We start from the raw sequence: 27,180 nt of genomic DNA, 5'->3' as shown, positions 1-27,180 counted from the left end.
GCTGAAGAGAGAGAATTAGTTTGGGTAAGAGGAGATTAATTTTCTTTCCAGTGAGCAGCTCTTTCATCAGATTTTGGCCTTTCTCTATATTTTGCAGTATCTTGAGTTGCAGTCCAACTATTTTCAAGGTTCAGATGAAAAATCCAAACCATAATTCTCATTTTAGACCATGCTCTGGACAAGCTTCATCATCCCAGCTGAATTACACAATGCCCTAGAAAAGGATGACAGTAATTCATGCAAATGTTGCAACTGTATTCCTTGCAGGTACTCTTTTAGTCATGGGTTATGAACCAGCATTTGAAACAAGGCACATCCTGTGCTGCTCTGAGCAGCCTATTCCCAGATTATGAAACACATGTGAATGCCAGGGTCATCTTGCATTTCCAGCTTAGTCATCACAGAGAATAAACTTGTTCAGGGGGAGCTACTGACTGTTTTACTGAGGGAAGTCCAAAAAAAAGGAGTGGAATAGAAAAAAGGGACATTTTCATAAAGTTTTGTGTCTTTTTCTCTGTATTAAAATGCTCATTTTTGGCAATCTGTTGAGCAAAAAAAATTCTAACTTCAGCTAAATATACAAAATGGTGACTTTGAAGATATAAGCAATGTCATCACAAAACTCACCAGTTTTGTATGGACTGTGTGTCGTCATCACAGAGGAAAGAAGGGTGAAATTGAAGTTTATAAAAGAGTTCAGTAGAAGCTTTCAAATTGATTTTCACAATATAATGACTAAAAAATAAGTGTCTTGGACATTTTAGGAAGAGTCTTTAAAATATGCATTGTATTTCCTTAAGAAATTAAAGAGTCATTAACTTGCCTTAACCAAGTACGGGCTTTTCTTTCACTACTACTTAAAGTATATCTATTCTGCTTTTATTCTTATAAATAAACTCTTCAAAGGATTCTGCTAAGAAATTCCACTGATGTTCCTCAACAGAAATTTTCCATAGCCAACCTGGATATAACATAATGAAGTTTTCTAAACAAAACAGAGTTTAATTCTACATGGAAAAACTTTAAATGTGATGGCAATTCCTTCAGCTACTGAATTACAGTGGAATGTTAATTGGTAGTCAGAAAGAAATGAAGGCTATCCTTTTTCTACACCTCTTGCTACATTATTCAGTGTTTTATTTCCTTCTTTACAATTTTTTTCTCAGTTACCTTCAGGAATATTGTGTTCCAAAAACACCAGCTACATTTTAATTTAGAGGATAACGCACATCCCTTGTGTTCCAGCTGAATAAAAGTTAAATTACTCTTATCATAAATGCTCTTCTTTTGCATTTATTTGTATCATTTTTGGTTTCTTGGTTGGTTTTTTTTAGATCTGCATACGTAATAGATTAATTTATGAGCATACTGGGACACAGCTCCAGAAGACATAAATCATACATCCTATTGAAATTGCAGCATGCTGTGTTTTATGCCATTTCAGAACTTAGCCACTGATTTTCTTGACTCATCTTCATCTACCAAAATATATGAGGAACCCAAACTTTTCTGTGGAAAGAATTTCATTCAATATTTGGTTTTCTGGGATTCTGAGTAATTTCTGTACAAGTACATTTATTTTATTCTTATTTAACCCAGTTACTCAGCTCTACTGATGGTTAGTAAAGCTTTCCCAATATTGTACATGAGTATCTGCTGCAAATTAAGCCAATTACACTTTATTCTACTTTCTGTGAGACATCTCATGACAGTCTTCTTCATAGCACCCTTTGCGTACTTGAAGTGTCATCACTTCCTTCCTGTTCTCCAAACTGTTAATCCTCTAACCATTTTGCTTGCTACACTTTTTATCCAAATCTTCTGATTATTCATTTATTCTTTTATTTGTGATTTTTAAGGTCTCTTCCAGTCCAAACCATTTATGATTCTCCCACAGGTTCTCTTAATTAAAGGGGGTACTGGAAGACTGCTCCAAAGTCACCACAAACACTTCTCTTCAATAAACACTAGCAGAACACAGTGAATCAGCTCTGATCAGATTGGAGCCAAGCTCCATTGTGTGTGTCTTGGAGTCAGACATCATCAGCAAAAATATACATATGGTGTGGAGGTTATTTCTGAACACTGCTGTATTTAACAGCAAATGAATGACACTGGACATCTACTTCAAATGTCTGGAGTACCAAATCTTTCTGAGACTTCACAACAAGTAAGTCACGCACAATGATTACTGATCTCCTTGAGGGATTGCAGGCTTGATCTCTTCATTTTTTTCTGGTGTAAATATTGCAGAATAAAATTTAGTATAAGGCTATGTACAAACTATTATAACTGGGTTTACAGAAGTAATTTAAATTGGATTGATTTAAGTCCTTTTAGCCTTGCAGAGATTCTTTGTAAATGTTTCATGGGAAGGACAAATTATTTCAGAGAAATCTTGTGGTTTGTTTAATTTGGTCAAAAAAAAATATTCCTGTCTGTTAATATGTCTGAAGTAAGAAATTATGGAGTAAATTTGCAATGCCATTGAGCCTGAGTTTTCCTTTTCACTTCTACAAAGAAAACATGGGTGCAGATTTTATAGCAATCCATTTCACATTAACCAGTTACTGAGGGAACATATTAATGCTGAGACATGCAATCAGGTGATTTGCCAGCATGAAAGAATAGCCAGGCAATTTTAAAATTGCAGCTCAACAGGACTGTAGAAGCATATAAAGACAACACAGGTTTTTTTCTGGCTTTGAAGAGACAGTAATCCAGATATTTACTTGTGAGAACCCTTCTTGGAGGGTGGATATGGAAAAGGCAAAGTAGTTGTATTCATTATATGTCGCAGTAAATGTCATTAAATGTAAGGCAGTCCAGTGTGCAAAAATATGTATGCCTTGAATATCTGAAAAGTTTATGCTTTAGCACATAATGCTATAAATAATGAGTGCTACCTAGGAATAAGCATCTCTTTTGAAAAAAAATACATCACGCAGATCACTGAATGTGAAAAAATTAAAATATTAAATAAATTAAAGGAGGAAATCAGAAACATAAGAAAGAAAAAGGGGGAAGGAGAGTACTAGATGGAGAAAGATGAAAATCCTAACTAAGCCTATTGCTTATCAGAGTGAGCCACTTAAAGTTATCCTCCCCTAGAACATATATTTTTCTGATATCTTCTCCCATTATTCACCAAAGAGACTTTAATAATATATACACTTGAACACTTCCACAGGGTAATACTTCCTTCTATTTTCACGCTGAGAAATTTCTTTGGTCACTCCTAGAACAAGGAACCTGTATTGTTACAAGGTAAGTCCTATGTTCCAAGTCTCTTAATTTAAAAAGTGGACTTTTTAAAAATCTCTGAATGACAGGCAAATGACAGAGTGGAATGAACCCTGGAATAATACGAGTAAGTACTAGACTCCTTTGAAGACTGTGTGTGGCACAGAGGCCACTGAAAGCAACTTATCTTCTCACTGACCACTGCCAGACTGGGCTTGGGCTGGACATTTCAGCTGGTTGCCCTGTTGTAGTTTTTGGGTTTTTCAGAGTATGATAAGAACAGAAGAGTAAAAGGCTGTCAGTGGCATGTTGGAAAACTTTTGTAGCTTATGTAGAATGGGCCCTGATAGAAGCAGAAGTCTCATGGACTTTCATAAATTATCAAGCAAATCTGTTTATTAGATAGGCATTGCACTATTTTTTCTATAAGGCTTTTTCTTCAAATATTTATTTCCCATATTTAACAACTTTTATTTGGTTTATTTAAAAAATAATCCTGCTCTTTGGAGCTAGTTATTCACTAAGTGAATTTTTTTCTTCCAAAGTCATCCAGCTTTGCACATAATTTAAAAGAAAATATTTTTTTTTCCAAAAGCCACAGGAAGTTCTAAATGCTTATTTAAAAGAGGGCAATGAACGCTTCCCAGTAGGATGTAAAAGTAAAATAAATACCATTCTCAGTCACATATTGTTCAGACAGACACAAAACAGATTATATGAGAGGCCGTGAGAAAACTCCCTTCATTAATGGGATGAGAAATTAAAATAGTTTGGATAGTATTATTGTAGTCCATTTGCTCATATTATTATAGTGCATTTGCTCAAGGCTGTTTTCATTATTTTCCAGATATACCTCTTTTGCCTTATGGTAGAACACTGAAGTACCTTTTTTCTCCCAAATAGTTTGAAAGGAAAATTTTTGTGTGAGTGTGATATTCTGAATTAGAAATATAGTAATATAGAGGATTTTTTGCCACTGCTCTTTATTAAGAATAAATTACAGCAGAAAAGACTTAGAAACACATTTCCCAAAATAAGTGTCAATGGTCAGAAATAATTATTTTCCTCCAATCCCAAACTTTTTAACCAAATTCTTCTTTTTGCATTTTAAAGATTCTTTTCACAAACTATTGTTTCAGTGGGTGCCTAAGTTTAAAGGATGTTGCAAACTCCTTCATCTTATTGCACACAAGACATTTCCTTGCTTTATTTCAGTTGGTGTTGAATGGGACCATAAATAATTAGGTCAGTTTTGGGCATCAGCTCAGTTGTGCTTGTTCAGTGGAGCTGTGGGAAAATTCAGTACTTCTCAAATGAAACCACAGATCTGGATATAAACATATATTTGGGGAATTGTACTAGAAAATTTAAGCTACTGTGAAATCGTGTATGAATAAAACATTACAGGAAGAGTAAGCAGAAATTTAATGTACTGAAAAAGTGTTGGCTTGCATACACTTTAATAAAGATTTGTATTTTTATTTCCACAGAACATGTTTAGAAGGACCACTAATTTCAATAATATGGATTTAGCCCAGATTAAAATTTTTTCCACTAATGATTAAGAAACCATTTCACATCTCCGAGCTCCAGTATATAATACCTTCTATTTCCTTGGCCTGACATCCTTCATGTAAAAGAATATTTTTGGAATAGCATGTAATATACTGTTGTGTGTTCGTGATGGCGAGTTTTATGTTATTACTGTAGGCAAAGTACCAGGCACTTATGGGGAAAACACGTTCAGTGAATTAGCTAGACAGAATGCACAGGCTTCTTGGCAGCTTTACTCTTTCACTTCTTGCTTTTCAATGTACTAGGAGTACTTCTAAATATCAAGTAGAAAAAGTTTTTATGCCAGAAAACATATTTCTGCCACCTAAAAAGTGGAAACAATAGAAAATGAAGGCTGTAAACATTTTAGGTTTTGACTGAAGTGTTTCTTATCAGGTATTTATCTAGTAACATGAAAACAAGGCTTATTTGTCATTTCAGTTCTCTAGGAGCCATTGTAAAAATCTTAATATTAAAACTCTATATGTTTAAGTGACATTTGAAAGGCTGATTTTTGAGTTCCATCCTTGCGACCTTTTAGGAATATGTCCTTTGTTTGCACTTAGCAGCACACATGGAAAGACAGGGATATTGACAAAGGCAACAACTAGAAAACAGCAAAAAATCCCTGGCCCTGAGTAACATTCTTGGCATATGACTTGTCTTTCAAAAATGGGTCATTTCTGCCTTTGCATTGTTCACTCTCAGGGATTTTAAAATATATTGATGGTCGTTGCAATTTCTGCAGGAGGTAACATTCAGAAATTTGAACCAACTTCCATGTGTATATAAGTTCAGTAAAAACAAATACAGAAAACGAAAAATAATATACAACATGTTTGAATACTCAAAAATATTTTGCCCTTATACACACCTAAATGTAGTGCTAACTCAGAACTCAGTTCTGGTTAAATACCTTTTAATTCCCATAGGTGTGTGCAATTTCCAGCTTATATTTGTTCATACAGGGATTTCTACAGACAGGTGCTGAATCTTAGGAACAACTTCACATTTTCTAAATATGCTTACAGCTGTTTGAGATTTTGGATATGATTCATGGAGACAGGCAACTCCTAGGATCCCACAGAAAAAATATTGCTTGCATTACTCTGGGTTAAAATTACACCCTATAATATGGTCATAAATATTAGTCAATCCACTCACTGTAAATATTAGGTAACATACTGGTTTTGACATGCACATTCATATTTCTTGATCCACCTTGTAGATATGTCCAAGTGTGGACACGAAATGAAATTGAAATTATTAGCAGGGAATCATTTTCTTCTCCTAAACACTAAAACATAACCCACATGTTATTAGATATATTGTCTGAAATATTAGCTCAGTACTGAAAAAACCTGCTGGACCATATCTGTTCAAATCTGAAAACAAGGACATTTTCCTGGGGCTTGCTGATGATTTCCCAGCAGCTGAGTGCACTGGGAAATCAATGGACACTTTCTCTTTATTTTACTTAAAAGCCATTGAATCATTCTTCAGATTGCTGTGACCACATCAGTGTAGGTTTAAAAAAGGTGGTCTGAGCGAGGAATTGCATTTACATCCAGGTCTTTAACAAATAAATACTCCAGCTGTTTGCTGCTGCTACAGATCGGAACTGTCAAGATGTATCTTAATACTGAGGCATTTTATTTTTGACAAAATTTGGCCAGTAGCAACATTTTACCCAAGTCTCTTTCAACTGATAAAATGATGAAAGTTGAAACTGTAAGAGCTATGGTCCTTCCCAAAAAATGGATTTCCTGGTTGCACAAGGAGTGGATGAAGAAGTCTGATTCGAGGCCCGTTGGGGTCTGCCCCCGGAGCAGTGCTGATGGCCTGTGGTGGGGCACCCCTCAGAGGGCAGCCCCTCTGTGTAGGGTGTGCATTCCTCTGCGGGGTGTGCGGGCCTGCCTGGGGTCACCTGAGCCAAACCTGCACCTACAGAAGGTGAATGAAGTGGAGATTGTGCCCTCACAGCTGCTCGTGGTGCAGGGCACTGCCAGGGGCTGAGCCACCATCCCCAGCACTCTGGGGTCCCTTCACATCTTCAGTGAAGTGCAAGCCACGTTCCCAAAGGACTACAGCCCAATTCATCAGGAATGGGCCATCAGGAAGTCTTTGTATTTATTTCAGTTGGGCAACAACTGCTTTTTTACAACTATTTCAGAATATAGCTTCCTTATTAGGCCATCCAAAAAATTAACAGATAAAGAATGTGGAAAACCAAACAGAAGGCTGCAAACTATTTGTGATTTCATGAAATATATGATTTGCCTGCTGATAAATGTTACAGACAGTAACATGCCTGTTTTAACACCATTAGAACTGCAAATATGCTACCTTTATAAATGTCCTTTGGAAGTGTTTTGCTGCTAAATTCTACTGAGCCTTCATAAACATCACTTGTAAACAGATAAAAAAGGAAAGTGTTTGGGTTTGCTAACTAAAATCATGTTAGCATTCTGTATGCTTCCTTAAAATTAATTAATCAACAGACAGCTGAAAAGCTAAGAGCAAAGATAAAAAATTGGGAGTGATTAACAGAAAGCAAATGAAAGGCAGTTTTAGGCATCTCTGCTACAGACAGTCATAAAATACTACTTGTACTACAACAGTTGCTTAAATATTTGGTAGAATAGAGCAATTTATGCATAAGAGAGTATAAGTATAGCTGCAGTCAGGAAACTGTAAAACTAGAAAAAAATTAATTTAAATTGAAACCAGAAGTATGGAGACATCCTATTTTCCTTTTTTCTAGTGGAGGGTTGTTTTTTCATATATGCATATCAGCAGGGAACCTTGGCCTCTCCATGGGTGTAGGGGTCTGGACCTTCTTGTCATTTTTAGGCCAGTTGCAAAGTAAGTGAACTGGCCCTGCTGCCCACGCTGCTTTGGATGCAGCTCAGGACACATTTGGCTCTCTGGGCTGTGGGTGCACATGGCTGGGTCATGTCCAGCCTCTCATCCACCAGCATCCCCAAGTCCTTCTGGGCAGGGCTGTTCTCCATCTGTTTATCCCCCAATCTGTGCTGATACCAGGGATTGCCCCAACCCAGGTGCAGCACCTTGCACTTGGTCTTGTTGCACCTCATGAGATTCCCATGGACCCATTTCTTGAGCTTGTCCAGGTCCCTCTGGATGGCATCTCCTCTTCTTCACATGTGTCAACAGCACCACTCAGCTTGGTGTCACCACAATCTTCCTGAGGGTGCACTCAATCCTTTTGTCTATGACATTAATGAAGATATTAAGTAACACTGGTCCCAGTATGGACCCCTGAGCGACACCACTTGTCACTGATGCCCATGTCTCTGAGCCACTGATCATTACCCTCTGGATGCAACCATCCATCTACTTTCTTATCCATCTAAGAGGCCACTCATAGAATCCATTACTCTCCAATTTAGAGGGAGGGATGATGGGGGAGGAAAATGTCAAAGACTTTACAGAAGTCCCAATAAACGACACCCTCATCCTCTCCCTTGTCCACTGATGGGGTCACTCAATCACAGAATACCACTGGGTTGGTAAGACAGGACTTGCCCTTGATGAATCTGTGCTGGCTGTCTTGAATCATTTTCTGGAAGCTGAGTAGAGTTCAAATGAATATTGCCTCTCTAAGACCAACATTTTTCCTTATTTCGGGAACATGAAGCATTTATAGTAGTTAATGTAGTGAAACAGTTCTTGCTGTGATGAGTTCCAAATGAATATAGTGATCAAAGGTTCAAATTCTTCCTTGTCAAGAAAGGAGTTAAGATAATAGTACTCTCCAAACACAAGAGGCTAAGTTTGGGCCTCAAAAGGAAACAGAACTTGCATTCCTGTGAGAAAAACAAACAAACAAACTTATTAAAAATACTTTTGTCACAGCAAAAGTGCTTCTTGCAAGTAAGGCCAAGGGCATCTTTGAGCCTATAGGAGGAAGAGAATGCCAGCAGCAGTGACAGCCACTCTACAAGCCCCCTAATGCATCACTTCTGAAGAGTCAACTTAGTTTCCTTCCCATGTATTTCAGATTTCACATCTAATTTCATAACACTTTTTCTTTTCAGAAAAGCAACATAGTATTTTTTTAAAAACTATCTGAACTGAGGACAAAATGGCAGCCTTAATTATGAATGTTCTGCCTGGTTTTTTGGTTTAAAATACTTCCTGATGAAGTTTAAAGACATTTTGTGCCTCAATAACATGAGTACAATTTTCATTGTTTTGAATGACTTAGATGTCAGAGGATGGTCTGAGCATCTGTAATTTGAAGACCGTATGTGAAAACATTCTCTAAGGAGTAATATCATATCTTTAGGCAAGAAGGTCATTTAAAATGAAACTTTCAGCTAATTCTTGCATACTAATAGTAGTCAGATCTCAAGACAGTAAGCAGACATGAAGGCAGAAAGTCCAGTAAAAACAGCAGAATAGGCACAAGTTCTTTGTAAACCCAGGATTATCCAAAGCCAAAGGAAAAATATACTGCTCTCACTACTCATGCAGCATTTCAACTCTTAAAAAAGAAAAATAGTACTTTGGTTTAGATGCTGCACTATCATCAAACAGCTGGGTTTGCAAGGTTTTTTATACTGAAGATAAAGAGGGAAGTATCTGCTGCTCTTTTTAGGAACTCCCTCTTTTCTGCTGTTTGCCTAAGTACAGTTACTGAACAGCAAGTTCTCCAAAGGAATGAGGTTTTGGATGGAAAACCATTGAAAAATAAAGTCATGGTTAATATATCAAGTGAAAAGACAAAAAAACCCCAAACTTGTTGCAAAGGCAAAACTTTATGAGGAATTCCTATTCAATTGGTCTCGAGCTAGTGAAATTTATTCTTCTCAAGCCTGAATTTGAACTCATTATGTTACAAACCTTGTTCTAAGAAGGGACAATTGTGGTAGAAGGGATCAAATCACTGACACAGAAACAGGTTGTTGACCCTCCAAACAAACCAGGAACCTGTTACTGTGACTTGAAGAGGAGGAGGAAGAAGAGTAGGGTAAGATGAAGTAGCTGCCATGTGGCAGAGTGTCACCCTCCAGGAGTGTGAAGAAATTATGAGAGGTGTTTGTGGAGAGTGGGTCCTCTAAAGGCACCAGAAGCCCTCTGCTGCATTATATCCATGAGACTCACAGAGCCATACTCAAAAATTGTATTAAATATGTATAGTTGTTAGATGCTAACAGACAAGAGTTACCAGCTGACTTCACAAGGCTTCTGGACGCTACATGGTTAAGTGAGAACTCGTATCATATTAAGAAAAAACAGCCATATATAAAAAAAAAAGCATAAATAATTCCCTCTAAAAATGCTGTCTACCTTCACATGTACCAGTATGGCAATGGTCACAAGACGTGTGCTTGAAGAACATTTGCCATGTATGGAATGTTGCTTTTCAGTGCCAGAGATCTTTAGTCCATCTTTAAAATCCCATTAAAATTTTTCCAAACAATGGTGCAGAAAAGTGCAGAAATGGTGTAGGAAAAACAGAGGAGAGAAAATGAGACAAGGATTCCTAAACAGAGACACAAGCACAAATTATTTTACTTCTTGAATTTTTAATTAAATTAAAACTTTTTATACTAGCAAAAACCATTTTCCTGTCCTGTCAGCTATAAGCGCCATTCTTGTTGATTGGATTGTAGGAGGAGGGTATTAGTTTGCCAGACAATATTCAGTCTTCTTGCATTTACTAACTTGTTTGATTACTTTCTTAACATGTTCTACCAAAACCAGGTCTCTAAAATAACTCGTTTTAGCTTCAAATATTACTTTAAAATGCAAATGTATGGAAAAGATTTCCAGTCTACTTTTACCACCTTTTGATCAGAAGAGGAATTTTGAAATATATTTCCAAGTATCAAAAAATGAACTTTTATATAAGGATTAAGTGAAGAAAATATGAGGAAGTTTTCTTCTTTTTTTTTTTTTTGGCTCTTCAAAGCATTTTGCCACTCATAAGGATAGTGGTCACACATATCTGAACATTTTTGGCAAAGCTGCCTGCTACAAGCTGCATAATTTCTGCAATGCTCTTCCATCCTAAACTGATTATTCCAATTTGTGTTATTTCTTAGTGCATTGTTACCATGGTTTCTTTTTTTCCACTTGTGTTGCTGTGTGACTACATAGACACAAGTAACAGGCACACTGCTTACACTGTTGAATCACATTTAAATAATCACATTTTAAAGTGTACTGCAAACTATCTTTGCAAGCAGTACACTAGAGGAAAAAATGCCAAGCCAAAAGCCTTCTCAAGTCTTTCAAAACAAGATGCAGAAGAAAATTTTTTGTAAAAAAAAAGCTGACATAGGAATTCTAACAAGTAGCTCTGCCAAAGAGTTCCTCTTATAAAACTGAAATACTTAAACTGCTTAGTTAAAAGAGGAGAAATTATACATACAGAATTCTAATTATTCTATTGTTGTAGCTTATAGCATTCATCTTAAACAGTAGAAAATTGAGATGTGTTCCTGAGACAGGGTTCCCAAACTCAGCCTAGCATGATGACCTACAGAGTAGTAATGTGGCTCCCACCAGTTCCTGGGGGAAGGCAGTGAGGACACTAACCTAGATGTGGAGCAGATACTGGTTTCTATTTACCATCCAGAACGTACACTTTTAACACAGAGAAGCAGAAGGGGGACCCCATCTCCCTGAGAAGGTGTATGATCTTCTCAGTGGTACTTGTATTCACTGAGCTCTCATGGCTTCCCCAAGCCACTTAAAATAGTTTACTGAGAAACTAGAGTAGCTCCAAATCAGTTTTTCTGGTTGGGAAAAGCTGTAAGTAACACCCCAGAAATCAGGAAGTCTTGAACCCAGGCTGGGTTTCCCAAAAACACTGGAAGGCCTTTACCTAAATCATAGTTGAGTTTTGGCATGACCTAAACTTTGAGAAATCATTTTAGGAATTTTAGATTTTTTATCTACAGTCATATAGGGTGCTGCCAATGACAGGGAAACCAGTGTGAATGTCCCCTATATTTCCTTCTCTGCACTTCCAAGATCACTGTTATATTCAGAACAAAGATTAAAATCATTAGCTTTTCTCTCAAATGCTATTTGTGGTAGTTTCAGGGAGATATTTGACAACTTAACACTAAGACCACAAGCCCTACAACTGAGGAGACAGGAGCACAGGAGAGGAATTAATGACCAAAGGCAGTACACAAGAAGAGGGATGTTCCCATGCTGGTTTTGCAGCTGTAGCCACCATCTCATGAAGCTATTGACTCGTTTCCTTAGTAAACTTTGCCCTTAATGCTGTCTGTTCCTGTTCAAACTTCTCAGAGCACAGACGCCGCCATGCCCCATGACATATTTTGGTACGGAGCAAGTCTCTTCTCTGCTCTCTACATGCTGTCACTGTTAATTAAAAGAATAAGATAACCTTTTCTTCCCACAGCCAAAGCAAGAATGTGTCCTACAGCTGCTGATATTCCAGTTTAATCAAAAAAGCATACACACCACCAGTGTAGTCCATGTTCTTTCCATTAGTGCACAAACCATCTGTCACTCAAACACCGAAGTTTGCTCTCAAAAATCTCTGGAATTCCCATCTGCCATGTCCACAAGTATGAAAGCTAAATTTCTCAGTCACAGCTGCAGGATAATTTTCAGCAGTTTTATCATAAATTCGTAGATGTTAGAAACAATTCATGCCCTGAAAATGGAAATTATTTTAAGCAAGATTTGTGAGATTTGAGAGATAATACAGCTAAAGGTAATTCTATTAATTGCATAACCTTTGGGTTTAACATGACGGAAGTAGAAGAATTTAGTCATAAGTGCCTCATAGGGACAATATGGTCACAGTTTGCCTTTTTGCCCCTTCTCTCTAATTCAATTCCTAGTTCTAATTTCAATATTAATGTATTAAATCAATGTGATAGCATCACTGATTCTTGGGGTGTTCCTGCACAGGGCCAGGAGTTGGACCTGATGATCCTGATGGGTCCATTCCAACTCAGCATATTCTGTGACTCTGTGATTCTCCCAAATATACCAGGCACCATAATTGTATGCTATTACAGCAGTGGAGCACTGTACTGCTTTTCTCATGGAACTTGGCAACAGAGGTGCTGTGTGACACACGTGTCAGCCAGTGAGCCCTATAAATCCCAATAGCATTGTCTGGACCTTTTGGTGAATACAACCCTCTCTTGAAAACTGAGAAGATCACTAGACTGTTCTGTAGGAGTGAAGTCGTCACCAAACCCGGGTTTCCATGGTTAAAAAAAATATTTACAGTTCATTTGCCTATATTCAAATATACTACTTCTTCCCAACCACTAAGAGATTCTGAACTGATTTATAATTTTTTCTACTAACTCCCAAAAACTGCAACAATAGATCTATTAAGAGAAGGGAAATGGTGGAAAGTGAACTTCCACATTAAGAAATACACTTCAAAAATGATATTTTCCATTATTTCCTCACATCTAACTGTGCTAGCTATCAATAAGACACCCAAGGGGATTCTGGAACTGAAAAAATTAAAAAGATTGATTTCTTGTTTATTGATTCGTGGTTTATTTATGTGTTAACAATGGAGAATGAATACACATTAACATCAGAAGGCAGCCCTGGAAGAATCACAGCTGCAGATTGCTGCTAAAAGCATCTACTCTAAACAGAAAAGATAGGCTCCTGAATGGGTTTAAAAACAAAAACATTACCCCTGGAGTGGCAGCAGACCTTAGACCAGTGATAGTGTCAGAGAGAGAAGTGATACCTGGGAGGAAAACACTAAGTAAAAGCAAAGATAAGAAGAAAGGGGACATTGAAAAGAAGAGGGGATAATGAAACAGTGTTAGAGGAGAGGCAGCTGTTTCTTAGGTGGAGGCAAGTTAATGGTAGTTACAGGTCCAAATCTCCCCTAGGTAGGAACATCTCCAATCCTCACAGGACCCTCCTTGGGCTGCATCTGGAGCTGCCCTTGTTGCTGAAGTTTCTGGCTAGATCTTGCCTCTGAATTTCACCCTGGAGGAGGGGTAGGAAAGGAAGAAGATGACCTGAATTTTAGGTTTCCCAAAAGTCTCTTTTGCATGGTTCTAGGGTCAGAAAGATACTTGGGAATTCAAGAGTTAACAGTTGGGCCCTGTCATATCCCTTCTCCTCCAGGACAGCTGCCCATGCCATCTGGTAGAAATGTGGTTTCTACCTCACACAAAGTCTCTCTCTCACCACACAGTTACTACAAGACCTGTTTATTCCACTGCTGTAGCATATTCCCTCCTTTGCAGTTTTCTGTTCCCACCCATCATTTATTCATAACAGATGACATTGTTGCTGGAAAAATGTATTGTGAAGGTGTTTTCAGCCTTTGTAAAAATTCTAAAATATGTGCAGAAAGTCCATTATTAGCCTAGGTTTGTATAAAGCCTTCCCTCCCTCTTTTATTGTTTCCTTTTGGTATCCTTCCATGTAGCAAAGTCTACATACACATAACCCAAATATTTAGGACCCAAAGCTCTCAAATGCAATCCATGCCTGTTCATTTTCTTTACAGAGAGTAAGGCTGTGATTAGACATGAAATAACTGTAGATAATAAATCTGGTCCCAAGGACTGAGTGATCTTATTACAAGTGGGAAATGACGGTTTATTCATCAACATGTGGAGTGCCTTAAAAGTGCTGTAATAGCCAAGCTAATGTAGAGAGGCAGGGAAAGTCTGCTTGAAGAAAAGAAGGAACCTCTGGTGATGTTTTACATATGTAGAGACTTATGCTGGAAAAAAGAATAATGTACCTTATGTCCACTCTGGAAAACAGGCTAATTACGAAAATATTTGGGATGTGAGGCCTGCATAAATGCTTCCCATTAATACATCAGGTTTGTTTTAATGTTCTTAGAAGAGGCAAGAAGATACGTTGTATGTGGTGGAAAGGAGATATAAATTCACTTGGAAGTGCATTTTCTTTCTGCTTGGAAAACCTCATGGTGGGGTGTCAGTCTGGTGTCATGTGAAACGCAAGATTTACTTCCAAAAGGGTTTTCTTTTGAGCTAGTTGTGGTGTGCTAGTACAATTCAGTTTGAGACAAAAGGAAATCTGTGCAATTTTCCAGAGAAAGAATCAATTTTTCTCCAAAGCTCTTTTCTTTTTTGCATGATTCAATACAATGCCTATAATGACAGCTGTTTCCACTGGGATGGGGGCTGCAATATCAGTCGAAAAGAACTTGTAACTGTTGACACTCAGCATGATTTTAAGAACCTTGATTGCCAAACTAGAATGCTTAATTATCACATTTTTTCTTTTTTCATCTGTGAAGTGTGTGTGCAATTTTTTAATTCACACAATGAAATCTGAACAAAAACTAGACCTTAAGCTGTCCTTTGTGGGGTTTTGTTGGTTTTTAAAATGACTGGCTGTGGAGGAGTGTTTGCTTTAGGGGTCAGAGGTGGTATTCATTCATCAACAGTGCAGGAATTGAAATGAAAATTTTATTGGAAAATAAAGCACCATGAACATTTCTCTCAGAGCTAAATTAAATGTCGGCTTTATACCTGTCAGCCTACATTTTTCATTCAGTAATCACAAAGATGTTCTGAAAGCTGCTAGTATTTGAGCTAGTTTCTAAGCCTTGAACATTTGAACTGTTCTTCGTTCTGGCAAAATGGAAGAAACCATTGAGCTCCTTCCCAGAAAAAGATGACTGGCACCCTCAAAGCCAGAGGTCCAGATGTCTGCAATGCCTCAGCAGAGGGTGAGTAACACTGGGAAAATTGTCTCCACAAACTGATGAGAGTACAGAATTGGGTGTTTTTTGGGTTGAAATTGGCTGATTTGTCAGAATGAGATAGAAATTAAAAATACAAGCTCTACAGTTTGCAAAAATCAGTCTAATTTTATGAACTTTCAAGGTAAGTATGAAACCTTCGTTCCTCTGTAGCAAGGAGCAAAATTCTGAATTACTTCTAGTACAGAAAGTTATCACCCTAATATTTGATAAAAATACATATTAAAAAATAAAAATAATGTAGCAGTGGTAAGGCAAATACCAAAGAAAAATAATCACCAGAAAAATGATTTAATGGTTTCAGCAAATGGGCATCAAACTAAGAATTGACCAAGACAGTGTTTTAATAGCTTTCCATTAAGCAAAGAATACGGGACATTTAAAACCAGGGAAGGAGACAAGACAATGTCACCACCGTGACAGTTCTGAAGCTTGTCAGTAAGTTTCAGATGAAGCAGAAAAAAGCAACTCGAGGGACCTTCTAACTTTCATCTCATGTTGTAGACTAGATGATTGAGCTAATACTGCCCTGAGGCTGCTTACAGCACCCTGATGAATGCAGCAGTAGTTCAGAAATTTAGAAGGTGTTTTGTTTAGTGGTTTGTTAGCAGCATGCTGAACCAGTACAGAATACAGAAGGATATGCTGGCAATCACAAGTATGAATCTCTTGTTTATGAAATAGAAAAAGATGCTATAAATAAATGTCTGAGAAGCCCTGGTACTTACTGCTTAAATGCTTGAGCTGGTCTAGGCAATAAATAAATAAATATTGTTACTCTTTTCCAAGCTGGTGGGTAGAATGCTCTCGCAATGTTTCCAGTACTTTATGCCTATGGCTTGGTCATAGACCACAAGTAAAACTTTTCCATGAGCAGTTTGGAATTTCCACTTCCGCACAAAATTGGGAAATGCAGTCATCATTAGCACAGGAGGAAAAAAAGGAGTTTCAAGAAACTTCTGTCAAACTCCTGCACCACAAAATTGTTTGTCTTTGAGTTATTTTGTTTTCACACGGTGTGTGTCTCCTGTAGCACTCCTTAACTTGTAACTGCAACTACAAGAGCACAGCACCATCCATAATGTGACAAACCCGAGGACTTCAATCTAGATAGGATCTAGAGCATTCATGAAAAGAAAATGTCTGGGGCTGTTGCACAGAGGTCCCACAGGACCTCAGAAAGTGAAGTAATGGTGGAATGATCAAAGTGGAGTCTGCGTGGGGAGCGGAGGGCAGCATGTGAGAAAGATGGGACAGCTACAGTGACAGAGCAGGAGCAGGGAAGGTCTTGTTTCATCTGGCATCAGAGCTACCCATGGGAGCTTTGGTCAGGCTTCTTGGACAGCCAGGGCAGGGAGAGAGAGGTTTTTCTCCTTCTGCCTGCTTCTCCCCATTTGATTTGCTATACCCAGTTCCCATGGTGCATGGATGAAACAGAGGAAGCAATAGCCTGTGTGGGCACCACAGGACTGCAAGGCAACTGCTCCCTGCTCTTGGCACACCTACAGCAAGCTTCACCTACACCACGTACCATGGGCAGCTGAGCTACTGTGCTGCTGGCACTCCCTCTGATGACCATCCTGACTGCTCTGAGCATCATGGCCTCCATGGCTTCCTCCGTTTCTCTTCTTAGTGTCAGGTGGAATGACATCTTCCAGCACTGGCAGGTTTTGGGGGCTGTCCCTGTAATACTTTCTTGAGACAACGTCTTAGAAGCAGGTGGTTGGAAGGTACCTCAAGAGGGCAGATGTTCAGCTCATCCTTGTGTTTGGGGGCAGCTTCAAGCATACCTCCACCATACAGACATCTGAGCATTTGGATGAACATATCTTAGTGTTTAAAGGGATTCTGAAATTTCTCTAAGTAATCATACAAATTCTCAATTAATGACTGATCTAAATCTGTCTTGGTGCAAAATAAGCCAGTTTGTGCACATCCTATTCCCTGTGATGCAGGAACATAATCAGTCACTGTTTTCTGTGTAGCTGTCTTGGCATACTTGTTATCATTTGCTTTTTCAGCTTCTTATTTCCAGACTAAACAAACCCAGTTTTCTCGTATTTTCCACATAAGTCTCATTTTCTGACTGTCTGTTTAACAGAAGACCACAGACCAGCTTATGGGCTTAATTTTGAAATCCAGGACTGAGCTTCTATTATCTATATGCTAGAAATAACAAGGTAATATCAAACACTGCAAGACAAGTGACAGAAATTTCAGAAAGGAGTTTCATATCTTGCTAGCATCTAAAAAGCTCTTATGTGCAAAGGGATTTAGTGCTCTGAATAGTTTCAAGCAGGTAAGTGGTGAATATACCAGAGAACTTTGGAACCAGCATGTTTACTATTGTGAAAAATAATCTCTCTTCCCAGAATCCTTTCTCTCTCTCTAGAGCTCTCCAGACAATTTCAATTGCATGAAGTAAGGGAAACTTATGTCTGAAAGCAGCAAACTGAAAAGATACATGATCTCATAAGTTCCTACTCAATCTGTCCCAGTGTTTCACATATTACAGCAAATCTCTTGCTCGGCATTTACAAGAGATACTTCACACTTTGTGGCACAATTGCACTTGTTGCTTTACCTTGGGTGGTGCTTGTCATTGATGCTGCAACTACTGTCAACAGTTAACTGTACTGATATTGTAGAGCATTTTCTGTTTCATAGTTCCAATCAGGATGTGTAATTTTACCCATTTGAGATCACCTTTCACCCATTTTTTGATCTTGCTCTTGCCTAGAAACCATGAGCACCAAACAGCAAGTGTGCCCATGTTGGCAAGAGTGGGCAGGAGCCTTCTCAGGGACCTGTCAGCGTAGCTCTGCAGCAACTCCTTGCAGAGGCAGGGCTGATCCAGCCAGCCCTGCCGGGCGAGTCGTGAAAATGGCAGCTCGCAGTGAAACTCTTCCAATCCACAGCCCAGCATGCGGTGTCTCCAGAAGTTGCCATGGACAGGCTGTTTCTCAGAGTTTGCCAGAGAGCTTCCCCCAGCATGAGTGGAGCCTCTCACTGAATAGGGACACTGAGAGGAGCCAAGTGGGGAGCCACAGTCCCCTCCCTCCTCTGTGGCTTGCTCCACTGACAGCTCCACCAGTGCCACAATGACAGCAAGATGAGACGACGTTTGCCCGTCAGCCCCAGATCAGCACAGTGGAGAGGGATAAAAGGATCCTCCGAGTGTGACAGAAAGGCATTTTCTAAACCCATCACAGACTGGGAACAGCAGGTTAGTGAGGAGGTGCTACTGCCATCTTTTACTGACATATGATCACGCTAAATCCTGGAGGGAAATGCCAAGGATAACATACTAGATGTCTTAAGAGACTTGCAAGGGAAAGAGATGTCTGATCCAGAAAACGTCATGAACCTTCTTAACAGAGTTTCCACCTTGTGCTGCATTAAAAAGCAAGTATGGAGCTCCATGTACTGTTGGGCCAAGCACTGTTCCTACTCCAGAGTGCTTAGTGAGCTGAAGGAGAAATCCCTGCTCTCACTGGATGAAAATCACGTGTTTCTCCCAGGTTTTAAGCACCTTCCATCACAGTTAATTCTGTGTTCCTTCAGAGGTCAGGGCGCTAATCTAATCTTTCTAAGGCAACATGGTTGCTACTGGGAGACCTAATTACCTCTACTCCTTCCAGTTTACATTTTACTGTGATGAGGGGTTAGGAAAACAGGGAAATGCCTACATTTTGTACTTTCTAACAAGGTTTTTGAGGTAAATCACAAACATGTAGGTAGTAGTATAGTATAGCAAATTAAGAGGCTTGGAAGAGAAGAGTAATTTGGGGCTGCCACACTTCTTTTCAGCCCTGATGTACAGGTGTCTGTGCTAAGTGATGTACTCAAGATGTGTTGGATCTACTTACTATGCACATTTTACAACATTAGCTTTGGCAGAGTGCATCTGATGATTTGAGGACAATGACGATGAGCATAATTGCTCACCTAGGAAGCAGATACAAAGTCAGTCCAGAGCTTTTCAGACCCATGGGGTTGCACCATGTAGTTGCTTAGAAACATACCTGAGATTTTGGATGTATGGCAGCCTGGATGGAGTTTCTGAATGAGAGCAACCACATCTCATCTGCAGGCACAATCAAACGGCTGTTTATCTGATAGCAAATCTGTACAACCCATACAAATACTTCCAGAAAATTTCATGTTTGATTAAAAATTGATATTGAAGAGAAAATACAAATAGATGGTCTCTCTCCTTCTTCATCTTTCCTTCCCTCCAAACAAGTTACCTGCAATTTGCCTATTTTTTTTCAGTTGTTTCCTCCATCTCCCCCTTACCTTCCTTTGTTCCATCTCTTCTTGTGCTATTAACTCTGCTGAAACCAGCTAGCATGTAACAGGAGGTTGTTCTTTTCAGCATCCTCTGTTGTAGAAGATGCTAGAAATAAGAGACATTTTAAGGTTTTCCTGGATTGTGGAACTGTCATTCAAGCAGGTCATGTCTAGGACATCACTAAAATGAAATCCTGCAGTTTTTTCAGACAGTTTTCTTTTTTGGCTTGGTTTATCTAATCCATGCACCTCCAAGGACTTTCTCTTCTCAGAATATGTCATCTAGGCCACCAGCATTCTTCCAGTTGTCCATGCCTTACCTTTAAATGACCTCTTTTTCTAAAGATTAAATCCATATGATCTTTCTTTCTTTGTTTCTTACCTTGTTTTTCTCCAGTTTCTGACAAAACTGGAGACAGGAGGAGGGCACTGTTGACCCTTGACCAGTTTCTGTAACTCAGAACACATCTGGGAAGGAAGAGCAGAGTGATCTCTGGTCCCAGCCACATCTGACATTCCCCTACCTCCCTCGCCTGTTTCCTTCCTCCTTCTGCTGCCCTGAACTCCCAGACCCCTCCTTTACCCTTTAGCTGCTCCCTGACTTTTAATTCTTTTTGTTATTCTCCGTCTCTGCGCAGTTCCTCCTTCTTTCCCAAAATTGCTGCTGGATATTCACCCAACACTTCCCATCCAGCACATACGTCTTGCACTTTCTTTTCACAACCAGCTTCTAGTTAGCTGGAAGACTCTGATTACATTTCTTCAATGCACATATATCCCCTTCAGCAGAGCTGCATTTTAGTGAAACGCCTGCAGACATTTCTCAAATTTCAGTCAAGAGCAAGGTTCAGATTTATATTGCTTGGGTGTGACATGGAATCAGCAACCAAAGTATGTTCCCTTGAGCAATTAAGTTCATATAACCCCTGGCTCATGGGCAGATATTTGCTGGGATATTCTGCCTGCCTGCCAGTGCTCGCTTTAATTCATCTAGTGCCTTACAGCTAAGCATAACTCTCAGCAAAGACTAATCTCTTTCCGTTTTTTCTTCTTTTGTTTATTCTTGCCTTTTTTTTTTTTTTTAATTTAACAAAAAATGGCTTTCCTGGTCTTGTTTTTCATGGAAGCAGCAGCTCTGCAGTGAGCATCTGAGAGTTCCTGGGGTAGAAGTGAAGCCAGGCTTTGCTCTGTGGGCAGTTACATAGCGATTCGCATGTAGACACAGCAACAGGTTTCATGGTATTTTATCCAGAAAGTTGTATCTTAAGAAACTTTTGCTTATTGAACCAGGTCTAGACCACAAAACCAATCTTGCATCATGAGAAATTCTAGACAAGACCAGAAAGAGTTTATGGTCTTACATGAAAAAAACCCAACTTGCAGACGTAAGGAGTTCTCCACCTTAGTTACAACAAAACTGGCAATGTACTGTAATAAAACACTTGAGGGCTCTGGCAATCACAAAGCAGAAACATAAATGCAGTCCTGCTTTTCTAACATAAGCACTATAAAAACAGTTCTACTGTAATGGGTAAAAGAGCTGTTAGATGAGAGCATCTTTGATTAAGAAATCTTAGACCACATCAGACTACCCTATTGTCTCTTAACAACTACTTTCAGAAAAATTACAGCATGGACTGGTCATGCCAAGTAGGACACTTTAAGATGACCAGCCACTATCACTGCCTTCCCTTTGTGATCTGGGACTGGGAAGATCAGCTTCAAGAGAGTCCTCGCTCTTTCTTCTTAATGACTCACAGATGACTTTGCTGGCATTTCCTGCAGCTCCTCCCAGAAGAAGTTTATGAAGTGTTTAGGGTTCAATTATTGCTGAATCAGTGCATCTTCATTCAACAGGAAAAGAGAAATGCACTTCCATTATCATCTTGCACTGAGGTTAATTAAAAACAGCACTTCAACTGGTTGCAGCCTGTTTGCCAGTTGTATTTTGTCACATTTTGCAGTGATATCTGAAAGCAGTGGTTCTGCTCGTGTGTTTCTACACATGTATATGTATTCTGGGGCCTCATTCCCTCATGTCCTATAATTCACCCAAACATTGGTATCAAGGACAATGTATCCAGCCATCTTTCCACAGCAGATGTGATCTCATTTCTAAAAGAGGTCAGGAAAACCTTGCTGCAAAAGAGCAGGTCCTGATATTCTTATTTCACAGTTGTGGCACCTCAGCTACTTTCAGAAAGCCACCTCCAGTATTGTCCTCAAATGGGACTGTCTGGTTTGGAATATTCTTGAATACTTCCTGTTAAATGGTAATCCAGAAATAAAATCAAAAAACCAAAATTTTCACCACATATATTTTTCAGGGCTACACTCTGAGGTTTTTTCAGAAATATCAAGCTACCACAGTGCTCTGATAGTTTTTTCAGAGGTCCTACATAAGAACCAAAACCCCTGCTTGTACAGTCCCCCCACTGCCTTCTATCTGGTTTTCTTGATTGTTCTTGGACATTTGAAAATGCCTGCTGAAACTTTAATTACAACTGCAGTAAATGTTAAAGACTTCTGCAGTTAAATTGCTCACATAGCACTGATTTTGTTTTGGTTTTTTTTAATATGAAAACAATCTATATTCCACAGCCAATTATATCTGCCTTAAATAAAGTTCAGAGCAGAGAAAGACCTTGATCACTGATGGTATTTAACTCCCTTTAAGCAGCCAAATCACAGAAGTACAGAGGTAGATAAAGAAAGGCTACTGGTAATCCACAAAAATGTTGAAAACGAATGCTTGGTCAGCCCATCAGTCTAGTATCTGTCCATAGTTCATGTCATAGAGTTAAAGGCTGCAGCTTGCTGTTTCTCCAGAGTGCTGGTTTTACACAGGAGACAGTGGTGAAGGTTACTCAAAATGCAGACCCTCCCTTCAAAGACAATCCTACTGATTTTTATGCTGAGAGGGGTTGATCAGCCCCGGTTTGACAGTGGGGAAAATCTTCTACCATCCAAGCTCATATGATGGAAGGTATGAAGAGCATTAAGGGAGTGGCTTCAAGAATGAAACTGCAAGAGATCAAAAGAACACCGTTTGTATTTGTCTTTAGTTGAGACTTGACTTGGATACCGCTAACAGAACTGCTTTGATCTAGAATCTTTTATTACTGCAGAGAACAAATGCAAGGAAGAAAATATTCATTTTAATTACTTTTCTCTGTTCCTCTCCCCTGCCCCAGGAAAGTGAACAATCCTGATTGTGATGTAGTTCTGGAAGTGAAGCTGTGTACTGTATTTCCAAGTTCCTTTTTTAAACTATATTTCTAGCAACCAGCCACAAAAGTTATAGATTGTTAAAAAAACCCTGGGTTTGGGCTCATGCTAAAATGAAAGACTGATTCTCTAGAAATCCCTGAGGCAAAGCAAACTGTGCCAAGCATAATTTTACATCCTTGCTGATTGTCCTCATTGTCCAGTGCAGTCATTCATTTGCTCTATCACATGCTCCAAATTGTAAGAACAGTATAAATAACATTTATCAGAACACTTCTGGCCTGTGACTGCCAATGACTATGTGGGTTTCTCTGGAAGTTTCCATACTTTTTTTCTTCTCTGCTCCAAAAGACATCGCCTGCTTCTATTTTCGAAAGGAACTGAAGTGTTATTCCTGTAATTGCAGAGATGATTACTGTGTCATTAATACTTTATCTTTCTTCTTATGCACAAAGATATCTGGAACATATATGTATATATATTTTTTTTTTTGTTAAGGATGGCTTTAACTGGCCAGCAAATCTAAGTAGGAGCCACCTGATTTTCCAGGGATTTGAGCAACACAAACTTGTATTTGAGGCTTTGAATGGGATAGGGCTGAGGCAGATCCTCTACTCCACCCACTTTATAAGTATGATTTATTAGCAAATTTTTTCCAGTAAAGCTTCCACTGCAGATCAGAAGGTATCCTGTTTTAGTTTTAGAAATTCCAAAAAATATACCCTTTAGCCTCAGTGAGACAGAAGACAGAGTAAGAGATGCAAGATGCTTCCATCAGGGCCACAACGTCATTATACTTTAAATTACTTAAAAGGGAAAAAAAAAGCAGCTCTTAGAATAAAGCCATACAGGCTTTCTTCTAGTACTAGGAATGAGCTGGATAAAAAATCCAGAGAGGAACTTGATTTCTTTTACATTTGGAAGCCCCAGTGGTTCTACAAAACCTTGACCTCTTACAATCTTCTGTCCAAGTTTTCTTATTTACTCCTCTCTGTCCTTTCTGTGATAGCTGTCACCCTTCAATAAGGTGCGATCTTTTCCGGATTAAAACTATTGGCCTGAAGACTCCCATAAAGTGGGTCTTTTGAGTGATGATCCGTGGTGTCATGTAATCTCATATTCAGAGACAAACAAAGTAGCAAATAAGCAAAGGAACAAGAACATTTTATGTTTTTAAGGTGTAACACAGGAATAAATAACATGTAGTTTCACTATGTCTACTTTAGTGTTTGGATCAGCTGCTGCCAGAGTAGGAGCACAAAGTTCAGGGCAGCTCTATCCCAGAGCAGGTAACAAGATGACAGGGCACATGGGCCAACAACCATACAGGAACTTCCATTTTTAAAACCATGACTGAGAGGGAGGAGTCTTCACAAACACTTGGTTCTAATTCACTCCATTTTGGTTCAGACACTGGCCAACTGTACTACTCAATTTTCTTCTTATTCTGGTTCTGACAGCCACCGACTCCCTCAGTAAATGCCAAACAGGAACTGTGATGTAACTAATAAAGTCTGAGTCTTCATTCTTTCCGTGCTGTTTATGTAGTGGACTTTTGAATAAATTCAATTTAAAATAAAGCTCCATGGATTGATCTTGGCAGTTAATCACAGGATGTGAGCAAGAAGGGAGCTTCTACTTCACATTTCTTTAGTTGCTGAATCCTATTTCCTAACAACTGTTCTTCTACTACTGCCAAAGTCCTGAAGCAGATCTCTCTGAAGAAAATATCTCTACATGGATTTGGGGGGAAATGGGCTTCTTTTCCTCACTATGATATTGAGGTTATATCACTGTACATAAGAGAAAGACTGAAGTCACTCCAGAGTTATAAGGGGCCCTGCAAAACAATTTACAATGATATTAACCCATGGAATTCTTTCTGGCAGCTGTTTCTATGGAGAACTCTCAACAAAGAGAAAGGAAACATGAAGAATTTGGGGCAAGTTTTACTCAGTCATATTTGAGTTTAGACTTGCAGATTTTTGTGCTTTTCCAAATAGAGTTTGATGGCATCACTAATGTGTAGCATAACAGGAGACAGAGACCAGCTGTGCTTTGAGAGTTAATCCCATAAACTGCTTCCAGAGAAGGTCACATTCAGAACCCTGAGGGCTTCCAATCTGTTCAGACTTGAAAGGTATGTCAAGGAGGAATTGACTTTAAATCATCCAATTTTAGCAAGCAGTTGGGCCCCAGCACTGTGAATCCCCCAAGCACACAGCAAAACACCAGAGGTCTCGAATTTTGCCTCTCCAGGAGGATATATGTAATAATCAGAGATACACAACACTTAGTGATTTATTTGACACAGTACCTCCTATGACCTTTAAGATAAAAAGGTGCATTTCCTCTCACAACAGTTGTATTGCTTGCAGTACAGTACTGTGTACAGCTTGTAGGGCTCTGATTTAACTCCCATGCTCTGTGAGTGTTTTAAGGCAAAATGTCTCTAAAACTGCTGGACAAGAGTTCACATCGTTTCCACACACATATTAAAATAAAGAGGGGAGGGAAGGGAAGGGAAGGGAAGGGAAGGGAAGGGAAGGGAAGGGAAGGGAAGGGAAGGGAAGGGAAGGGAAGGGAAGGGAAGGGAAATTGAAAGTTCATTAGAATATTATAACTGTATAGTAAAAAGCAGCTGTCAATACAAGATCTAGGATCATTTTACTCAATAAAGGCATATGTAGAAATCCAAGGAAGTGTCATACAGCTGCTCTTTTTACTTGCTTTTAGATTGCCTAGAATTTTAGCAATCGTCACTTAGTAACCAAGGTAAAATATCCAGAAAATTCAGTTAATTTCATTCTTTCTAAGGTTGTGATGTGCTGCTTATTAACAGATAGTCCATCTCATTTAAACCAGAGGGAAACTATTAGTAAAAAGATACTTCTCTATTAATCAAAATGAGACACCATTTCACGAGGACTGATAAAAATATGACTTCCATCACAGACAGCGAAATATGACTGGGGAACTGTCCCAGAAAAACTCCACTGTTCTGAATGAGATATAATTCATTCTTTTATTCATTCCTTTTTAACACCTGAGTTGCCCCAAAACAGAACAAGAAACTTCATGTGGGGTGTTTGAAAATCTTGTCTTATGCATAATTGCTTTTCACAAAGACCGACAGACCTTGTTCACAAGTTACACAATTACAAGTTACAGTGCTAAGGGGAAAGGACTTTCATTTCATCTAACTTCCTTTATCTATGAGTGAAGCATCCAAAGTAGTCAGATATCTATGCAACCTTTCTAGTGCATGGAGAGGGTTAGGCTGTTATAGGAAGTGATTCACCCTGTTAATCATACAGACCTATATTAAGATGATTCAGTGACCATGTTGCTATGCAACTTCTTTCCACAGGCCACAGAAGAAGCCTAGATGGATAGCTGAGATTGGATATTTAAGATCCATAAACCAAATCCCTAAGGTACTGGAAACCCTTTAAAATCTGTCCTTTGCACCATCTTGCCATCCCACCCAGCATGGCAGTGTTAAGCTCTGAGGAACAGTCACTATTTTAACATCAATACCTTGCACCCAGGTCCCACACCGCCCCCCCGCCCCCATTCACATAGTGTTTCTTCCACTTGCTGTACCCACTCAGTGGCAAGAACTAGGCCTTCACCAATTTATAAAAGGAAGGCAGTAATTATACATCTCATGTGTCCAGGATTTCCATCCTTTACATATATATAGCCAGGGTATACAGTGTAGTTAGGGTAAGGACAGTATCTGAACAAGTATTTTTACTTAGGGTGAGGCTAAGTAGCATGAGGCTACTGCTTCAGAAACATTTTTCTGTGAAGTTATTTTATACTTGTCTGTCTTCAGAAAGTGAAAGTCCACGGCTTGTTTCTTCTTAAAATTTTCCACAATATGAGTATTTATATTTAATGATTATTTATATATATATATATATATAATGAATATTTAAGCCTGTGCTTTATGGTATTCTCCTTAACGAAGATACATTCATCTGTCAAACACTCTTCCAGAATCCTGAAATCAGCTTTGGTATTGGGTTTTTCTTTATCTTAAGACATTTAAAAAATATCCTAAAACATCCTAAACTTTATAGGTATTGCAGCCTTTGATTGTTATCTTT

The 27,180-nt window shown here is 38.8% G+C and overlaps 1 long non-coding RNA gene across 1 annotated transcript; it reads left to right on the top strand.

Annotated features, from left to right (window-relative positions):
- The first annotated feature begins 1,921 nt into the window (after window positions 1-1,921).
- Window positions 1,922-27,071, top strand: LOC121659486. Its single transcript, XR_006014347.1, has 4 exons — window positions 1,922-2,170; window positions 3,191-3,267; window positions 15,429-15,511; window positions 26,436-27,071. It is a non-coding gene; the product is annotated as an uncharacterized LOC121659486 (long non-coding RNA).
- Window positions 27,072-27,180: the final 109 nt, after the last annotated feature.

Source organism: Corvus kubaryi, unplaced genomic scaffold (assembly GCF_017639235.1).
Source record: "Corvus kubaryi isolate FWS band 111438036 unplaced genomic scaffold, C.kubaryi_AGA036_p1.0 137, whole genome shotgun sequence".
Taxonomy (NCBI): domain Eukaryota; kingdom Metazoa; phylum Chordata; class Aves; order Passeriformes; family Corvidae; genus Corvus; species Corvus kubaryi.
The sequence above is the reverse complement of the archived record's forward strand: the minus strand, read 5'-3'. Positions and strand labels throughout refer to the sequence as shown.